Below are 22,012 nucleotides of genomic sequence, written 5' to 3' on the forward strand. Positions count from 1 at the left end.
GTGCTATTCTAAAGCAACGCTAGACGTGATTCAACTGCATGCGATTGTAATAGTGAGCCTATATAACTTTCTAATTTATTATTCAATGGTACAATTTCTATTTTGAAATAACGCTACAAGTATGTTTTAGTTTGTTAAATGAAATACTGTATACTTTTGCGAGAAAGTTTAACATATTTTTCAGTTATTATCTTTTAAGAGTCGTACAGAAATTAAAAACGAGATCGGCTCGCGATGTTGCAACTCAAACGACGGGAGAGACGATTAAATAGTTTAATGTGGCCTGGCACGAAGTCTAATGATAAGAAAACACGCGATAATAAGGCGTTCCAAACGATCCGTAAACTATAACTAGACCCGCTCCTAACATGATTTACATCCCACAGAAAAATACAGTTACCATTAACGAACGGCAAGCAACGACTGCCACGTTAATTCTATTTTCTTCTTTTAGCAAAAGGTGTTAATCTCGGTGGATATTATTTATGAATATTACTATCCTTTTGACAGTCATATATATAAAACCGAGTCGACGCAACGATGCATCGTTCCAGCTTCGGCTATGCAACAAACTTGCCGGATTTACATAACCCAACGCGATCGTTACAGTGTTACAAATTATTCGAGATCATGAACGTCATGCAACGTAGGCAGGCCCCGACATGAAACAAGAGTTTGATCGTTGTCATCCATAATGCATACATCATGTTTAATGCAGGAAAAGGAGAGCGATGCTTTTCATGTAGGACGCGAGCATCCTTCGCGGATCAAAGGTGGAGGCAGCGAAAAGGGAAAAAGGGAAAAAGTGGAGGACGAAGCCTCGAGCGCTGCGAACGAACGATCCCCGGTACACACGTACGCGTGAAAGTGAATTCATGTTCTGATTACGCGTCGACGAGGACACCGAGAGTGGATACCGTGATTTTCTTAATGGCAGCTTTTCCTGACAAACGTCCCGACGAAAAGAAAGCGACGCGTGTCCTCTTCCTTCCGTTACGGTACGAAACTTTCACGGAAGCCGAGATAACTATATCGATTATCGAATTCGGGCAAACGGTTTGCCAACGGAGCGAGCAACCTGAACGCACGCTATGCTCGTTCGAACGAATCCGTCCGCAATACTTACGAGTTTACCGATAAGTTTCAAGTCGGAAAGATTAAGTGGCAAAAATGCGTGTCGGTTTTCATCGAAACGATTCCGGCTGCCGGTAGAAACTTTCACGATTTCAATAAATACTCCGAGAAAATGTACGAGCTTGTGAATATGTCAAATTCCGCACATTATTTATAAAGATTATAAATAAGTAACCAGTCACCGCGAAATTCTTGCTTGCAACGATTTCCGAGCCGCGCGCGAAACGGAAAGTCGGGAGGCAGAAGTGAAATTGATCATTAAAGACTTACGTATCTCCTCGACATACTTTTCAGATCGGCCGATCTTATCGTTTAGAGCAAAGAGGTTCGCAGTACCTGAAACAAACCAAAAAAAAAAAAAACTTGTCAGATAGGAATCGGTGTGAACAGACGATTTTTAGACGCGTTTTAGACAATCGCGATGAATCTCGATCTGATCTATTCTTTTGTGATCGTGGCTACCTCGGATTTGACATTACAGTAATTAAGAAACACCGGTTCCCGTTATTACCGTCGCTCTCTATTCAATTCTCAACGCGCTTTCGGATGAACGTTACACGTTTCGAAAAGGTTCGTGGTCTTGAGAGTTTTTAATCTACACTTTTGTAATCTTGATTGCACGAACCGTTCGGCAAGCTTGAAATTGTAACGCTGGTTTGTGCTTGAGAAACCTGTTCCGATTTCATGAATAAAGCAACTGCACACGAATTCTACTTGTGCGCAAAATTATATACGTTGGATGAGCGATCATCAGAAAATCGTAGAGGAAAGTTTTGTGTGGCTCAACAGGCTGGATCGTCCGGTAATGCGATTTTTTAAAAAAGTGCATCGGCAAAGTGCAGTTTTAAAGCATAAGCTAAAGCTATGGTTACAAGAGTTTTACAAGACTTGAAAAATCGGTAATTTTTCGGCCACAATCTAGTGACCCCTTAACCCTTTGCACTCGAAGCCATTTTAACTCCAAAACGAAACATTTCTTCCAACCTAGAATATTTCCCTTCTATAGATTTTTTTCAGGTTATACATACAAAAATGGTGCAAGTCAAATATATTTTGAATAATGATACAGCAATTTTTTTTTATTGGCGCCTTGTAGTCGCCATTCGAGTGCTAAGGGTTAATTTTCCGGAGTAGTGTAGGCGGGTGCAGGAAGAAAACTCGTGTTCACAAGGAATAGAAGACAAAGTGTAGAGAAGAAGGGTGCATCCGGTGGCGGGGATGCAGCAGAATAGGAACCCGGCTAGAAAACGAATAACCGTCCGCGAAAACGAGAAGGACGGGTACACGGCGAGTTAGGATCGCCGCTGCCATCACCGCAGAAACAGATGGCTCGCGTAGAGGCCCGGTATTACCATATTCACGAGGCTTCCATCTCGAAGTCAATGTCATGGTCCGATGGAGCCTCCGGGCCTCTGCGAGACCATCTCCGAAACAACCTTGGAGAATGTCAGTGTCAGGGGCCCATCGGCCCCCGGGCGACAACGAAACCAGTTCGCAGTTACGTGGACCACCGTCGTGTTTTGAAACAATATTAATAGCACGGCCGCGAATATTACCGGCACGATGATGATGCCAGAAGACCAGGCGAAATCGAGCTGTGCGAGAACCGAAATGTGTCGGGTACAAGGTGATCGGGCCGGGTCAGGAAGGCCTCGGATCGAGACCAGTCGGTTTCTCAAAAATTTTTGGATTCTCGAATAGGACGGCATTCCCGAGAATTTTCGGCATTATTCTCGGGAACCAGAAACCACTCGATTTCGATTCGATATCGAAATATACCGAAAGTTTGCGAGCTTCGAGTACCCGAAAAGTGAAAAAGTGTCATACTCGTTTGATTGCTAATTTTTGGGATCCTCCGACATTTACCTGAACTTTTCAACAATTTCGGGTACTCGAGCTTCATAAACTTTTGAGACCCGACCCGAGCCCGACATTCCTGGTGTCCGCACACCCTCGGTTCTCACACATCGAAATCGGGCCTCGCGGGGCCCGCTAATGGGGGCCCGTTCCTCTTCTTGCGCCTCGCGGCTCGCGCTATTGCCGCGCAGTATTGCGTGGCGAATCTGGAACACGTCCGTGACTTTTGCGCGTATGGAAATAATGGACAGAATGTAGGCTAACTCGAGATTGCACGGATCATCTTTTTTGTTACGCTGATCGTCGTCGGTTTTTTGCCGAATCAAAGAGAAAGACCACGCGACGAGCTGAAACGGGATCCCCGCTCTACGTGACTTTCATTAGCGCAACGCTCGGGAATATTTCTTCGGTAGATTGGATCTTTATGCGCTTGCGACATGCACAAATATGCAAACCAGAAGAAAGTGATTACGCTCGCCAACGTTCGTAAAATTCGTTTCTACCCAGAGTCTCTTGGTCGGCGAAATAAAGCTCCTTCGATCGCGATCAATAAAGATGCAGATAATCTTTACGCAGATTTTACAGGTTCGTAGACCATAGTGAAAGTAAAATTTATATCATCTGCTAAAAAATTACGGTAAAAATATAGTAAAAATCTCATTAACGTTTGCTATCTGATTGTAAGCTTCGAAATAATTTCCGAAAAATAAGAGTTTGCAGAAAGGTTCGCAGTAAATATAGGCAATTGCAATTCTAAACGATAACAGACTATGATATCTTTAATTTCCCCTTTCCTTACCCCGGTAATTTAAATTTTCTGCTGTTTCATCATTTTCAATTTGCCTGAGCATTATGATGCTTTCTAACAGACGTATTCCTCCGCAGAGTACGAAAATCACTCTAACCAGCGACCGAAAAGTATCCCAATGCGTGTGGAAATATAAAAAGCAAGGTGAAAGGAGGCGCAATAAAAATGTGTCAGATGTGCGTGGCAAAAGAAGTGTGAAGTACAAATTGATCTACACGACCGATCGATCATTGATACAGAATGGTTGCAGGGTAATGGCACTTCTAAAAAAGATCACTGTCCGTCGGTTGGATGGATCGAGCGCGACTGCTTGCGCGTGAACGAGCAACAATCCAGGAACGAATCTGTCGAATCGGTTCAACCGGCGAACAGACTACGGGATTAATGTAACAGACGCGTTGGATTTATCTCACTGGAGCGTTGTTGCGACGATAACAAGCTTAAAAACACAAGGTAGAACAAACGGGTCTGCAGAGTACATTGCGGAGACATGCGCTCAACATTGCGCAAATTCAATCGACGGAGTTGCTCGGCAGAAAAGGCTCGAACTTCTGGAATCATTTCATTTCAGTCTAGTTTAACACTGGTTTACGTAAATATAATCATTGCCCGGTTTGTTCGCTGTTCGACAGTGTCCGTTTATTTGTTATTATCACCTGCGCTTGTAGAACAGACTTGTTCTTCGCTGTAGCGACTCTAACAAGAAAATTCCGGCAACGAAATCACTTTGCCGGTTAGTATTCATTCGTAAGAACATTCCTTTTATCACCACTGCTTGAAACACAATTTTAAAAAATTTTCGCAGTACTGAAGAAATCGAAACTTTCATTTTTATTGTTTTTTCGCATCCCCTGCATTTTTCAAGGTGGACAAGAAATGATAGAACAGGAAAATTATCCCCAAGGAACGTTTGCAATTTAGAAATTTGTTTGAAAGAAAGTTAAGTATTTTTACGGTTAGTTGGTTACTTTTTAATTGTAAATATTCTCCTGCGGAATATTTTCATGGATATAGTTCGTCGTCTAATTGTCCCACTTGCGCGACACTGATTGCAAATTTACATTTCCTCGTCGGCGAGAAGGAAGTCGACTACAGTCGCAGCCTGATTGTCCGCGATTATACTTGCGAGACTTTCTAACACCATTCCTGTGCGAACAATTAAGTTGCGGCGAGCGACGCGATTAAGCAGCCAATATCGTCGGGAATGCGACGGATAAGCGGCGCGCATCGGAAATCGTCGCGAAAATCGGCCAACGACGATCTCTAATTAACGACTCTCTGTCCGCTTTTCCGAACGCAGACACGGGGACTAATAAAGTGAAGAGAACCCCGAGAACTTTCACTAGCGCGGTCGCTCTCACGCGCCGACGTCACGACGCCTTTAACAGATGCGCCGCGACTGCACGCAACTATGCACTTTAATCACGAATAACCCGTGACTCGGCTTTTCTTTGTAGCTGACTAAGTTGCAAACAATTTTCGACGACTCGAAACTCGTTGAGCCAGTGAGAAACGTGAAACTCATTTTACAGTTATTATAATTAGACTGAGGATTTCTGTGGAAAATTTTCTCAGAGATATAGGAACCAAATAGAAATTTACTTTAATGACTTTATGACGTTGAAAAAGTCACATTATCCCCTAATTCTAATCTTTCGATCGTTCCCAATTCCTGCTACACATTTTTCTCATAAACGCATAGAAACCACAGTCTAATTATATTAAATAAATTGCGAATTTGACTTATCTCCACTTTTCTTATCATTTCGCGTGTTTCTATTTTACCTTATCACTTGACTGCGCATTTTATGGAATTATTGCAAAAATTAGTAGGTACAATTTAAAATGGAATAAAGATCAAGAGAATTTGGAAACATCAATTCACTATTCTCAATTTATTGAATTTGCTAAAGGCAGAAATAACTCTTTACGTGGCTCCTCCCTCTTAAAATTAGCGCACAACATTTTTATTTTGCATAAAGATCTGCTTATCACATTCCCGCTTCTGCGACCCAATTTTCTACCAAGAAAATGAAAAGATGATACATTACCGAGACGAGAGGTTTCACTGAAAGAAGAAAAGTGACTGCACGGTGTTATTAAAATTTCTATTTTATAGTCATGCGATACATTAAATCGTGCCGCATTAATCATAATCATGTTCCAGATCTGGAGTCCATTATCTGTCCCGGAGCACAGAGATGCAACTATTTCTCGTTAAGCCTCGCTCCATTAACCGACTTTTGCTCGATGACTCGAGGATCAGCGGAAGAGGCATAGTCACGGTTTCGCGTCTAGCAGGCGGCAGTGAACATTTCAATTGGCTGCCGGTATCCTTTTTCTCGGTGTATCGATGCTGGCCGAGAGACTAGGGGATTTACGTCTCCGCATTTTCACCGTGTCCGTTTCCTTCCAACGTGGGACTCGCACGGAGAAGCGAAAAGCAGTCGCCAAGTGCATCCTACTTTCGCCGAGGCCTGTCGTTATTAGGCACTTACGTGCGAGTTCTGCGTGGGATATGAACGTCAAACGACTTGTAAAAGTGATTCGCAGCGAGATACGCTCGTTGGCTGCCTCCTCGAATGAATTCGACGTGTGCAATCGGGACGATTCCGCTTCGGATTAATGCATAAACGACGCCCGTCAACGATAAAGTAACCGGCGGGGAGGTTTGAATACATTTAATCCTCGTTACGGTAATCATTCGATTATCAATTTACCAGAAAATCTGCGAGCGTGTTCCCCTGTACCTGCAGGTACAGTGTTTACTCTGTATACGTCCCAGAAAGAGATAGTATCTCCTAGCCGAAATATGTCCGCGGCTAGACCCGTGTTTTGGACATGTATCGAGTAAACACCGTAATTCGATTATAGCACGAAATGTGTCTTCATTCTACAGAATAACCGTGTACAATACGTTGAATAAATTTGTAATCTAGCTGAACAAGGGTCGATCGCTTAGGGGACGTTCGCGATCGGAATAGATGGAAACGAGCAGAACGGGAGAACATTTAGTTAGGAGTAGCAAAGTGTGCCGGGTATTTCGTAAACACCCGGTGCACATCCGAAGTGCAGCTGAATCTAGCAGAACCGCCGTAGGAGTTGCGCACCGTGAGAGAGTTGGTCGACCCGTTTACTTTCTCGCGCGAAGATGTAAGCCAAAGGGGGGAAAAAAATTCGCGATCCACGGGAAGGAAAACACGTCGGATCGCCGTCCAACATCTCTGGACACGTGTCCCACGACCGTGGAATCCGCGAACAGGAAGTATCGGACGATCGTGACGATTTCTCCCCGTGAAAACCACCCACGCCACCAACAATTCATCCCCGATAGACAGTGACATCGATATTGGAAAGCGGCTCGCAATTATTAACCGACTTTCCCGTATTCCGCCGTGGCGGCGGCGGCAGACAATAAACAGGATGAAATACAATAATGCTGGAACCGGGACGGGAGAAAACGAACCGACGCGTTCCTGCGACGCGGAAAGAAATCTCATCCTTGAACTCGCCGGAAACTGCAACGTGAACTGAGTCCGAGAATAAAAACGAAATTATGAGCATTTATCGTGTTCTGTATAACCAGTTAACTGCGTTCGACGTGTACGATGCGATTGACGTTAATCAATTCTTAATTTCTTATCGAATAAAAATGTAATTCTTTCTCATTTTGCTTTTCTTTTTTCGTAAAATTTATAATAACGGCATTTGGCCTGCATTCGACGTGTATACTTGTCATTGCCTGATTTTAATTCCGCGCCCCGGATTTTTAAAATTGAACTCCGCACTTAACACAGTTCTAGCTTCCAGAGGTTGTTCCAAAAGATTGAGTCAGCAATTATTAGTAACACTAATGTAACTTCTTGTTCCGAAGACGTACCTAAACAAGCTTGTAAACGACAGTGTAAGCATACGGAAAAATAAGGAGATCGTATAAAAAGAAATAATATTCCGACAAGTCTAAGAACTCGCGTTAATTGTGAACTCATCCTCGTCAATCCGGATACCCGGAACCCGGGTTTCTAAAATCACCACGGCAACCCGACGAAGTCTAGTTCTCCGGAATCGAGTTCACGAAAGATTCCTCGGCCTACGAAGCCGAGGAGCAGAGAAACCGCAACTCATCCAACCCCGTCTCTCGAGGCCGTGGCGAACACAAACTCGAAGACCGTCAACACCTAATCAAGCTTAACTAACTCCGTTCAACGCTACAACTCTTCAAGACGATAGTTTCGAAACCACGCCTATCAAAGACATGTTCCAGCGTCGGACAAGCTGTTGGTCTCGGGCGGACAGCTTCTCGCGGCTCCGATAATCAACGGGGATCGCGCTAGCTCAAACTCCTGGTGCACCTAGTCCTGAATCCTGTTTCCTTAGCCGACAACTCCGACAGCGACGTACATACTTCTAAGAACCGCAAGTAGTGCGGGTGGTACGGTGATCTGGATCGAGCAACTTCTCCTGGCTAGACACTGACCGGATATTCTGCATCGCAGGGAGCAAGAGCCGCACAGAAATGTTGTTTAATGATTTTAATAGGTTAAATGTAGTAGCACTTTATTTTGTTCCCCTCAGAGTTAAAATTCGACTATCCTCACCCTTCCTTCCACGCACCGCTTTTACCCTAACCTTCTAATTTAAAAATTATCTTATTTTTCTAACTGTTATTTTTACTGCTTACATCTACTTAATCTATACGTACGTCTTAACCTAAAAAATAAAAATAAACATACAAATAAACTAAGAATAAACGCAAAACTAAATTAATTCAGAGAAGAAAGAGAAACATGTAATATACTGATATTCGTAAGACAGTAATCTTTCTGTCTGTCTTGATATACCTATTCTACTTTCAGTAAATATATAAGTGCATAAAGTACATAAACTTCGCGGTTAAGACATTAATCTTTCTACTATTTTAAATGTTATATCTTCATTTTTGGTATTGAATACGAATTGACTGTCTGTTCATGACATACCTATTCTACTTTCAGTAAATAGATAAGTGCATGAAGCACATGAACTTCGCGGATTTCCAAATACGTGAAAATGAAGCCTTAAACGGAGAAATATTATTCTCTCTTTCGACTCATTTCTACAACGTACTTCCGATGTAAAATCGCTATACCGTTCGTACCAGATGCTTATTTCTAATTGGTCCAAGATGTGCTCTTCAACACCGTTTATACAGAATGTACAACTTCGAGCACATTTTCGAGAGAGCCTGTATACAATACAGATCGTATGTGCCTGTATGCAATACAAAAAATCTGCACACAGGCGGATTAAAAATAGAAGAAACGTGAAAATAATACATGTCCGAATCACGAGCCGAGTATTCTACTTTCCAAGAACATCTCGGTAGCAACGCACACCACGTTCGAAGATACCCGAGATCTATTTCGCCGATACTTTCCCGACTACGGCGCAATCGAAAAAAGACTGGACACGTCGCTGAGACGTCTGCAGTCTCGTCCAAGTCGAGACGAGGATTCTTTTTCTGAATGTAATCGAGGCCAGTCTGGCCGAGGGAACTTGCGTGCGCCGCCTTTTTGTCATGGATCTCGGTATGCTGGAAGCGTAGAAACAGAATTCACGCGAGTCCCGCGAGACTATCGCGGTATCGTTCGCTCGCTCCTGTTTACGGGTCTGCGCAGCCTTCAGGCTGGCCCGAGCCAGCCTATCCCGCCACGGGATCTAGTTTCTCGCCGCACGCTTCGTGCAGGAATCTAGCCTTAATGAGGAAAATTGACTCGGCAAGCAGGCCGAGCATCTCTAGCCGCGGTGGGGCACCTTTCTGGATGCGCCAACAGTATCCTGCTGGTACGCAAAAACCATAGGTGCTCGGCGAACAGGCCGAACAGGACTCCTCTCTGCACCCTATCTGGATGGCCACCGTGCCGCATTGAATCTGGATACCCACTGCACTACCGGCTCCTTTCGCTCAGCCAGATAGAATCGGCTTTCGACCATTTTTCTCCAGTTCGAAGCACCTTCATCTAGAACGTCTTCAACAAGGATTAGCCGATCCCTATTCTTCAACTCGATTTTCTTGCGAGAATTTATTCTAAAATCAGTCGAATACTTTTATCCCTGTATCTGTCTATAAATTGTGGTTCGCTAAAAATGACTAAAGTACATAAACCTCAATCTAGAATACAAATAAAATTTTCTCGGCGTTTCTCGATACACACGAACAGTATCCCAAAATCAGAAAAATCTGTCCAAAACTATAGTATAAAATTACGCACATCCTGTATATAAATTCCATTTCCACAAGTAGAACGCGAGCGAAGAAAGGTCTCGCCACTGTTTTTCGTTGCCGATAACATTCCTGTTCATCGCCCTCAAAGACATCGAATCGGCGCGCGGCTCTGTTCCACGGAAGAAGAGTCTCCTAACCTCCATTCTCTGCGGCATTCTCTCGGAAACTCGACGAGACCAACAACAAGAGCAACAAGGCGGAAAAATAGGACGACAATTCGCGTATCTGCGCGCGTCGATCCTAAATAGCTGTTCGGAAGGGAGGAGACGTAGAATCCAGTTATACCGGGGGCCAGCGTTTCGCGGAATGCTCCCCCGTACCCTGACCTATCCCATAAAGAGGAGAACGCATCTCCGGCACCGTCGAGATCAATTTCTTTTTGCGCCGATCCGGTGGAACGGCAGCTTGTAAAAACGGTCACGCGTGCGGACAACCCACCGATTATCGGTAACGAAAAAATGGTCCCCGTCCCACACAAGGGACCCAGATATTACCGAGGAGCAGACGCTGGTAGAGACACAGAAACCGGGTTAGATAATAGGAGGCTGAAAGCAGAACGAAATTGGCCCACCATGGAATCCAACTCGGTTTTATTTACTGGAACTGCGCCGCCCCAGGGTTCAAGCTCGTTCCGGCCCGATTCCACGGTCCCTGGGAGACTCTCTCGAGCTGGATATCTTCTCCGGGGATCCCTCGCCGTAAAAACGTTAAGGGACGATACTGTTCGAGCCGGCGGAGCTTCTCCGCAGCCTGTTCCCAAGCGGAATCGAAAAGCTCCGGCGTCGTAAACGATCTTGCCTATTGCCTAGCCGAACGAGCACGACTGCGTCGCTAACAATCGAGAAACTGATAGCACCGATGCCGGAAAAGTGCACTTGATTGAATAGGAGGCATCCTTCGAATCGTGGAAGTTTCTCCCGTAGAACTGTTTTATAAACGTATCTCCACTGGCTATTGGTATTCTTCAGTAATTTTATTTTTTACGATGGTATAGAACTTGTAATTCGAGACACTAACTTGTTCACACACTTTTTGTATTCACTGTTCGTCCAATTTACCATTTTCTTTTGACAGAAAAATTGAAGCCCAACTAGCTTCAGCATCTTTCAAATGAAACACTGTCTTAAAATATCTAATTCGATGCGAAAAAATAGTATAAGTATAGAATATTCACTGTTTGAGATAGTGTTTCGTTTGTAGGATATTTTTCAATCCGGCAAGATGGTTGGAAGAATTCAATTTCGTTCTGTGCAAGAACGTTAAATATATAAAACAGAGAATCAATCGTGGCACGTTCTTTGATGGAAGAAGAGGAGGCAGAGAAAGCCAGCCACGTATTTTGCGCCAATAATGGTATGCTAAGCGATGGAGATAACTGAGGAACCGATGCGAGCGCAAACAAGCAAGCCGATCGCGAGACGCAGGCTACCGGTTCCAATGATTATGCTTACAATGAGCCGAACCGCTGTTCGTACTTATCTACATTCATGAACTTCCATTCTGAATGACGTGCTCGAGTACCAGTTGCCCGGCGCATCTTTTAAATTCTAATGCTCGCGAAACGACCACGGGGAAATTGCAGTGGTACGCTGCCAGCGACAGGTAACAATGATTTATACGTCTAGTGTCAAGGCTGACGAACTCCGGTCGCTTGCTCAACACGTTCTTTTTAGAACGATCTTTGTCGTGGGGCTGAGATGTCCTTGCGTTTTTTTTTTCTTTTTTTTTTGTTGCAGTTCGTAATGAATTTTCGTTGAAACTTTTACTTCGCTGGAACCGCTGTAAGATTTTCAGACATCCCCTTATCCGAAGATCCGTAAATTACTTCCTGTATTTGTTAATCGTAATTAAGTGTAATTTCCTGCACATTTCAGAGACTTCCAAAGCATTTAATGTATATAAGTAAAAGTCTGCTTCATCTGTTTTAATTGAAACCAAAATAGGAAATTTTTATCCTGAGAGTAGAACAATCTTTATAGTACTTAAAACAAGGAAGAATCAATAGAGATTTTCTAAAAGCGTTTGTATCGACCTGCTTGAAACAATCTCCAGATTAACGAGAACCAAGTAATTCCATACAGGCGAGAATAATGCGAACGCGAACAGGCTTAACAGTGTTCAGGAACGGTAGCAAGAGCATTATCAAATGTCCAGCGTATCTATCGTTATTATCATAGGAGTTACAGCGTCATTAGTTATAATGAAGGCATATCTGAACGCAGGGGACGTGCGTAAATTATGCAGAGAAAATAAAGGAGCCCCGGCGTAGCATATGCGCATAAGCGAACGTGACCGGAATAAAGTTTCCAGCGGCACGTGAATCAGATGGCACAGTTCCCCCGGCGAACGAAGACGTCTACGTCAAAAACGAGGCGGCTACTCGAACAATCTCGATTTCATATCGACGAACATAAATCTGTCCCGATGCAGCATTATTAAATCCACGGATCCTAGGCGTATCGAGAGTCCGCCGGCCGAATAAGGAGTCGCAATAAACCATGAATTCGTAATCCATCGAACGGGTGCAGCGATAGTGATGTTCCTTCGGAACTACCGAATCGAGAATTCCAAATAACACTAGCAGAAATATTTTATTAAGAGGATCCATAAGTAATCGATTATTTTGAAATCTAAAACAAACTTTGTAGTCAATTTTATTGTAGTAAATTTGTAGCTCTTCTCATCTTCAAAAAAATTCAACAAATTGCTACTCATTCGGAGTTCTAATCGCAACGCAACTATTCACATAAATAAGAAGATTGACTTGAGATGTCCCATTGATCTTCTGTGTTTCTCTTAAAAAGGTCGCGGTCGTTAGGATATCGATTCAATGCCGTCCGGGTATAATTTTCTAAAGTCCGGAGAAGGAGTACGAAGGATCCTGCGAATGAAAAATTCAGCTTATCGATCAACGGACATCGAGCACCTAATTAAAGTCACGCGAAGGATCACAACGTGTCCGATCAAGGCTTCCAGGTGCGCATCGTGACCGTATGGAAAATAATTCTTGGCAACCAGCTGATACAACGATACGGATGGTGTAATATGTCGGATTCATTTTTCACATGGTCTCTCGCACACTCGCGAACCTTGACTATCGATAGGGACGCTGGCCATGAAACTGCTAATCATTAATCATCCCTCGCGTCAAGTATCACTCGAATCAACTAAATCAGACAATCAATTACTGAAGACAATGCGGACTTCATTGACACACTTCTACTTAATCGCATTGTATCATCCCCGGCAACTTGAACATCCTTGCATCCGTGTTTATGGCACTTTCCCTTTCCGTCTGTGCTTTGGTCTTGAGCTGGTTCGTCTGACCGCTCTAATCTTACGAGTATAATGACTTCAGTATGTTTTATACAACAGTTAAAGGATTTTCTCGTTGCTGCAAGCATATTTACCAGAGCAAACATGATTATATGTTAAACACTGCTCGGTACTTTGAACTGTTAGCGCAAGGTTTACTTTAATCTCGGTACGAAAACATTAAATTTGTTATTTCACTGTGAAATGAAAATGTACTTCTTCTATTAATCATTTCGACAGTACCGAAGTAACACTGTTCTTAAGTCCTTCTAATGCTTGTACAGGCTGATCATCTTTATCATAACTGCATCAAGTCCACAATTTACTAATAGAATTCTCTAGCATGAAATTTTCGAAAATGGCCAAATAGAAAACAGTTCTGAGATCAGAACGGTGATCTGAAATTTCTCTAATGCTTTTATAGCACTGTACGTCATCCAGGTAGTTCTGATAAGTGCATAGAATCGGCGGGAGCACTCTTCACGCGTCAAGTGTTTCCAAGAATGGCCGTACAGAGAACGGTAACTTTCGCTTTCCCAGGAACACCAGCTCGAATTTCGAGGATGGACCGGGTATTCCAGACTCTGATCTCGACTCGTGCCCGAGTTGCACCGGCGGAACGTAATCGGAACGGCCACGAAGATACGGTGATAAAACTAACGTCGGTTCGCGGTCTCGACCGGAACATTTTGTACCGGAGTTTCAAGAGCAGCGCGCGGTCTGCTCCAGACGAGATCGTTAGATACGAGGTACCTAGAAATGCCAGGGGAAAGAAACGAGCAGGCGAGGAGGAAAGAAGGAACGAGATAGAGAGAACGAGATAGAGAGAGGGAGAGAGAGAGAGAGAGAGGGAGCGAGGGAACAGTAGTTGCTCTATAAGCCACCTGCAAAAACCTGGATGGCAACCTGTTCCTCGAGAGCGCCGATCGCGCATCTACTCCACGGAGAAGAGGGAACTCTCGACTTCTGTGATGAAACTCGATAATACGTGCCCCGGTAGGAATCGCACTCGCCCAATGGGAAAAAGGAGATTCATGTTTTTCCTCTTACACGTTTATCCCCCCGACGTCGGTGCTTTTCATTCCAGCTCCATCCGGTGGAAACGCCGACTATTATTTAGAACCGGTCGTTTCGCGTGATTCTACCCTACGGACGCGTCTATCATAATGATCGTTCGAAAAGGAACAGCCCGTTGCCACGAACCATCAACGAACAACGCTTGACACTTTCCGGAAGTTCCTTAACGACTTCTGCAAACGTGGCCTCGCAATTCTCTCTGAAATAATGGCACCGACAGAAATTATCGGATTACGCATGTTGCTAAAAGATTCAGCAAGAAATTCTTAGCAGTTCTTTGATTTCTTAATGAAATGTTTTTCAACGAACTCTGGTTCTAGCATATACAAAGAAACTCTGGAGAAAGAGATAGATTAGACCGCGGATTCTGTGCGTTTGTAACAAATATGTATAACAGATACACAGAAGTGTAAACCTCAATAGTTTTAGAATTCGAAATTGTTATTACTTCTAACCTGTCGGGCCTATTAAGGAAGGAAATGAATTTTTATTTTTTTGAAGGAATTGAATTTTTTTTTCTTTTTAGTTTCTGACAATTAAAGTAGAAAATTTTCACTTTACATGAAGATCCATGTCTACGCTGATTAGAACATCTTTGTCGTTAATAATTTCCTACAAGAGCCGGAAAATGTATATTTGTAGATATAAATATTTAATAAGGCATCAGTCATTTCCATTATAATGTGTCTTGGAAGTATTGAATAAAGACCGCACCGCCCAATAAAGGATTGATTTTCGAATCTGGCTTCAAGAACGACGTCTCGCGACTGGTATTAAACATTTAGCCGGGAATCCTGAAGAGTCTCAGGTACCCCATAGTTTTTAGCTGTACCCTTCTAGCATCTCCCGCCGTGTTCCCCGTTTTTGTATTCCCCGTTCCTGTTCAGTGGAAAAGGACATAACCTTCGGTATGATTGCTGGCCGAACGCCGGCTTTTTCTTACATTTGCGTGGTATTCCTCGCAGTGCTCTCGCCGAGGAGCAGAAGAGAGGTTTTCTTCGAAGAGAGGATTCCGCGAACCCCTTCTACAGCCTAGCAAGAATAAACAGTGGCGCGGGGCTTCTCGTACTTGCCGGCTGCTTTAAATGCCGCTCTAATTTGAATAATTAATGAGGAACTGTGGACTAGCTTGCTCGCGCGCGGATCGTTAGCATTCGAAAACATCTTCGAACGATTTCTGTAACAGCTGTGAATGATTCACGATGACTGACAACGATACCCGTCACTACTCTCCGAGGGAATTTCCGAGCTTCGCTAATTCTAATTAATCATTCCCAAGTATACGGCATTCCTCCTTCCTTGTCCAGAACAGAGAAATATTTTTCCGTGTCTCAAATGTGAAAACGCAAGCTGTTACAGTTAGGAATGCTACTAATGTCCAGGGAACTATATTAATTTTAACAAAATTCGATACAGGTCTTCGCAGCAAGCACGTTTGTCGAAGGATTCATCAGTTTCCATTTAATTGCCCGTACGGTTTAATTGATCGTCTGGTAAATTAGAAATATCATTTTTAAAGGTACTCGACAAACACGGTAATCGGTTGAAACCGAACACGGGGAACGTGCAAACTGCTGGCCACGACTTGGTACCGGAAGAAAACGGTAAGGCCGCATGTCTGCGTAAACATAATCAATCCGCAGGGATCCTACGAGGGCCCGACATAAGTTGCACGTCACGAAGGTCGATGGTTTAATTGCCTAGCAGGAAGGAAAGAAGACGCTCGCGTTCTCCTCTGGAAAAGTGAACACGATACGCTTCCCGCTGGATCTCCAATGAAACCTAAGGACGATCGCGTGACAGAGGAGACCGCGATCGATCACGAAAAATTATGTTATCATTGGAAAATAGTTCTACGCTTGAATTGAGATGCCACGTACGATTCAACATGCCGCCAAATATGACGCCGAACGAGTTGACGGAATAAAATTATAATGAAGATTATAAATCAATTGAAAACTGGTACACTCAAAGTATTTTTCCGTGTACATTTCACTCGAGCAAAAATTAATGTCTGTCGAGCCTGTACGTACAGTGGGATCGTTTACATATCGTTGACCTAAACTTGGGAAACGGAAGGAACAGGCCAGAGATACGTGAATCTGAAACCGTCGATCTTGAATCGTGCTTCGTAATCTCGGAGCAACAGCTTTCTCTGATCTTCAAGATCTTCATTTCTTCCCGCTTCTTCGCGACGAGAATCCACATTTTCTCTTTCAGTTGGCTCGTTTTCCCCTAACAGTTGGTATTATGAAATTGACAGCGAGCTACGAACAACCTAGAATTATGAAACCCAGTTGCCTTCAACGATCCTCGTGTTACGGGTTCCGCGAAGGTGACATTACAAACTGGAGACCCAAATAGACCCAATTCCATAATTGTAACATCACGTGTTCACATATTTTACTTTATTCGTAAACGCTAGATCTTAATCTCATCAACGCTTGATCTACGAGACGATAAGTCCGACATTGAGCCCACCGTTTCGTAGTTAATTAACCAGCAAGTTAGGGCGGTAGACCGCACCCTGAACCTATGATTAGTATACTCCAACAGTATTTTCGAAACCTCGGCAAAATCTTAGAAAATCTTCCGACAGTCTCTAAAAGTTCAAGGGACTAATGACTTAGGTCACCCTTGAACCCAAGGGTCTCGGAGGTATTGAGGTTGTTTCTGAAGGTTCAGGGTCAACCATAATTGGCACCACGGGTTCGGAATCGACCATATCGGTTCTCAGGGGCCGTCTGTATCAGGTCCCACGGATCTAGAGTCAATTATATCGGATCCCACGGGTCTAGAGTAGCTTATGTTGCATTACACCGTCTAAGGTCCTGTGGGTCTAATCAATTATGTTAGATCCCACTAAATCAGCTCCCACAAATCCAGGGATAACCACAGAGGGTCCCAAAGGTTTCGAATCAATTGCACCTAGTATAACGTTCATTATATCAGATCCTAGGAATCTCGACTACGTCCTGTCCTACGAGTTTACTATACTGCCCCTAGCGTGTCCTCCATTTTGATCCCAGGGATCTAGAGTGACGTATAGAGCCCTACGGGTTCCGAGCCGACCATATCGGGAGCTATGTGTCCGAAGTCGACTGTATCGAGTCCCACTGGTCTGCGGTCGACCATATCGGGATCCACAGATCAAAGATCTGCTATATTGGGTTCTAGAGTTCAGTACCGGTTGTATCAAGTTCAAAACCAAGTATGTTAGACCTAACCTAAAACTAAACGATCAGGTAAACTCATAATTTACAATTGTTGTCTTCCAAGGTCGTACATTTACCCTTGAATGGTAGACACTTTTCACGGCAGCCATGGCAAGATCCATTTTTATTTGCACATTTTTCAACCTACTTCTTCTGGATCAACGTTGGTCCACTTGTCGGGCTTAATGTGAACAGCTAATGATTTCAAGTGATCGTTAAAAACTGAAAATTTAGATAGAACGTTTACCTGTGGGTAACTGTGGGTCAACATGACAATTGAAGAAAGGGGAAGTGCTCCTCGAGGAAGTTACGCCCTTTCCGGCAAGCGAGGAGATCTCTCGGAGCTCGTTGAGATGCAAGCTGCATTCGGTCGCCTTGAATCTGCGTGCCGGTTATGTCATGTCGCCGCAAGTGGGCCACACCGGCGTCCTCTTCCTTCGGTTGTTTTATTTCAGCCGGTGAGGACACTGAATATACGCATCGTCACGAACTTTAACGTCTTCACGGCACGGTCTTTATCTCTTCTCTCGCTCCGAGTGGCTGGCCTTTTGTACGTAAGAGTTATTCCGCGGCTCTGGGGCCACCTTGACAAACCAGATTTCCCTCTTGTGTCACTTCTGCGTCGACGGGGCTTGTTTAGTCCCGGTCCAAAGGTCAAGCGTACTAAGTTTGTTTGTTTATGGGAAACCCAACAACGACATGCGTCCACGGACGATTGTAAAAACGAAAATTCATATTCCAGCAAGAGTCACTGAAAATTTCGTTCCCGGACTTGAAGTTGTCTACGAACTTAGGGACATCTACCAAATCAGGAGTCACTATACTTCAAATGTATTGCGTTACGAGTACAATGGGAAGCTAAATCATCTGGGAACTGAGTCTAGAACAATGTTAGGACCATTTCTAAGCGATCGCAACTGGCCTATCGGAGTCCGTGGGCATTGTCTATCGGTCGATTGGGCCGAACGATGGTTAATTGATTAGCATAGGTCCCCATACTCGGATGGGACCGTCCGATACGCTGATCCCCCGACGTCTTCACTACCTCGCCCCGTTTATTTGGTTACTCGACCTTATCTCGGCAAGCCTCGGACGAACGCTGTCGGCGTTATTACCTTACAAACCGAATAATCATCGAGCATCGCGCGCACCGACTCGAACAACAATGTGATAGACATAACCCGTGACCCGAAACCCTAATGAGAGGACTCGGAGCTCCGTGGGGCTTCCACGGCGAGATCCGTTCGTGTTCCGATGTAATCGGCCCGGTTGTGTTCGGTAAATTGGATTCGATGATAGAGGGCTTTCTGCAGCGGCTTGGCTCCGCGCTCGTTTGCCCTCCGTGCTCGCGTGCTCGACACGAATCCCTCGTAGGCGGTATTTGACGCGTGCTTCCATCCGATGATGACAGGGTTCGCGGCTCGAGCAGCGGTTTGCGAGGCTTGTATTCTCCCTGTAACCGAGGCTACACGGATCCAGGAATTACGGAAATTTAAAAAGCACACGATCTCCCGAGTGCCGATTGCTCCGAGGATTGCGTTTTTCGCCCGGCGTAATCCTCTGTTCAACGACACCCGTGAACTCTTCATGGGAGGCCCCGGTGATTCATCATCCCGAAAGAATTCGCAAATGGATTCTCCTTTCGCAATTGTTCGCTCTGCTTCTCCATTTACGAGCCACGACATCAATTTTCACCGTCGTTCATTTCTTATCACAGGACACGTTCAGCATTGCTCCAGACCTTTGATCAGAAACCAGCTAAGTCCAGATTTAGGAAATTGTGTGATCCTTTCGCCAAACAATCGAGAATATATGAAGATATGTGAAACCTGTGACTAAAAAATAGACGGCAGATTTTTGCACCAAATTCTTCAGTCGATTTCCAGTGATTTCTCTATATACGTCGCCACGACGAATTATCCCCACTACCGTGGGGTCTACCTCGTGGGGGACCACGAAGCTCGAGAGGCCTTGGACGCCGAGGAGTGAAAACATAACACGGCTCGGGTATGTCTCCTCACATACACGATACAGGTCGCTGGTAAGACCCGTGTTGTTGACACATATCGAGAATTCACTGTATAGCTTCGAACGTTTACGTAGATAGATCCCGCCGTTCTTCATTGAGTACCGTTAATGAAACAATTCCAAGCCTGTATATGTTTTCTCGCAATGTAGCATACTGTTTGCACATATTTGTTAGCTAATAAATGCTAGTGTACCGTGATCTCCTACTCGTTTCAATGAAAAGCGTAAAGTACTGTGGAAGAAGCAATTACCTCGGGAATTGCAGGTCTGCCAATCGATTACGAACGGCAGGTGCGATTTCCACTAATGAACCTCTTTTGCTGTATTATTCGCGCGTAATAGAGTAGTCGATGGCGTTGCAGCTAATGTCACAGGCATTTGACGCAGTCGCGATCTAACCGCTACACGCCCACGCGAGCCGGTGACGTCGAAATCAGTCAATTGGCTCGTTCTCTTATACGGTTTAACCTTACACCTACCCACAAACACCACCAAATAGTAACGCAGAGCGAATACACGGGTCCGTACACAACGGTAAACGCGTTGGTTATTTATCGTCGCTCGAAATGGCAGCGCGTACCGGCGGTTAAGCGAAATAGAGTTAGTCCCTACGCTATTGTTGCACTTCTAATGTAGGTGGCTCGCGAATGAACCGTGTCGGCATCAAATGCCTGCGACATTAGCTACTATTACCTATCGGCGGCACGATTATTTCGAGCGATGAGGCCATTCGATTATGTTCGCTTCAGTGTGGCCGCGGTTTTGAGCAACACTCAAGCTGGACTTGCTTCGCCGTCCATGTTCGGCAAGGTTGTACAACCACAAAATAATATTTATGAAATTTTGCATTGTGCCGTATGTACAGAAGTATGGTATTCTGGAACCACAATGTATTAATAATTAACACTAGGTTCCCTGGACCCGTCTAAATGACGGGTTCTAATATTTTTTATTTATAATTATTAAGATTCTAAAGATACATTTATTTCTTTAGGTATATGTTATTTTTAAAAAATGGCTAAAGATTTGGGCAGCACATTCTCGTTGTGTTTATAAATTAATGTAAAATAGTCACTTTTAGTGCTCCGTGAACCTAGTGTGAAACTAAATAGGAACACACTGATCCATGAAATCGAAGGAACACTGAACCATAAACGAAAAATTGTCGATCGTTGAACTCCCGTAACTTTGTGTCAAAGAGTCTTAGAACTTTCTGCCTGCGCTCATTTTAACGAGTGAATTCTCCACTTGTACAACCCCGAACTCATTTTTGTCAAAGTCTCCTTATTAATGAGCGAAATAGAATTCGGGGTTCTTCGAATTTTGTACGGTGTATTGCTAGTTGAAAAATCGGTCGAAAATCGTTGGAAGAAACGGAAGAATCTGTTGAATTTTCCTGCTTCAGCTTTGCGATTTACGTTTCCGCGGAAGTTTTTAAATATGTTAATTAGCCGAAGAAGGTGTTTCTCGGCAAACGACATGAAATACAGCCGCCCGCGAGAAAAAGCTCGCTAAGTGGCTGCCGGGGCCGAAGCAGGAAGCACGACTGAATAGATTAATCCCGCAAAAAGCCCGCGATCGTAGGAGCCCCACTAAAGCCCGTATAATTTATTCACGCAACGGAATCGTAGCAGCGCGTACGCATAATACTGTGCTCGTGCAAGAAGCACGCGGAAGCAGCTCCCTCGCGCGCGCGAATAAAGAAACCAAAGGAACTTCGCCGGAGACGCTGCTATCGTAAAGTGAATTCCAGTGGTCGCGTTTATGAAGAGCGAGGTACCTGCTAGCTAAGGACAACTGCTAGCGTCACACGTCATCCGATGCAAATCACGGCTGCATCCTCGATGCAACGTCCCCGACTTCCCGGATTCCGTTTCTTCGAATCCACCGGTCGTTAACAACAAAGCCGCCACGGGATAAGGGAAATGACTTAGCAGACCGTGACACGCCGTAAAACTAATCGATATTAGGAGACAGAAATGGAAATTCCTTTCTCCGTAGATTCTTTCTAGAATTTTACTGCCTTTCGCGACTGAGATTCTCCCCGGTCTGTTTACCGCGACACGCGATCTGCCATTTTTCACTCGGTTCACTCTCGATTGCATTAAAAATTCAAAATTCGCGATGCAGAGAGGCTAAATGAGCCGTTGTGGCGCCGTCCCTCGATGGTAGATTACGATGCCGCTTCGAGTAGAAATTGTTTTCTACTTTAGCTTCGTTTTCTACTATAACTTTGAAATTAGCTTTGCTCGATAATTTAAGAGAACAAGGCCCGAGCTTATTATTTTGCTACTGTTTTGTTCGATTATCATC

The 22,012-nt window shown here is 44.2% G+C and overlaps 1 protein-coding gene and 1 long non-coding RNA gene across 2 annotated transcripts in view; both read right to left on the reverse strand.

The window, feature by feature from the left end:
* The window catches only part of LOC143353340 (uncharacterized), a 147,589-nt gene extending 146,118 nt beyond the window's left edge, over positions 1-1,471 (reverse strand). The window contains exon 1 of the long non-coding RNA XR_013082113.1: positions 1,405-1,471. This is a non-coding gene — a long non-coding RNA (uncharacterized LOC143353340). The remainder of the gene's footprint in view (positions 1-1,404) is intronic.
* LOC143353339 (uncharacterized) overlaps positions 1-22,012 on the reverse strand; it is a 289,180-nt gene that overhangs the window by 237,378 nt on the left and 29,790 nt on the right. The window lies entirely within an intron of this gene.

Source organism: Halictus rubicundus, chromosome 4 (genome assembly GCF_050948215.1).
Source record: "Halictus rubicundus isolate RS-2024b chromosome 4, iyHalRubi1_principal, whole genome shotgun sequence".
Taxonomy (NCBI): domain Eukaryota; kingdom Metazoa; phylum Arthropoda; class Insecta; order Hymenoptera; family Halictidae; genus Halictus; species Halictus rubicundus.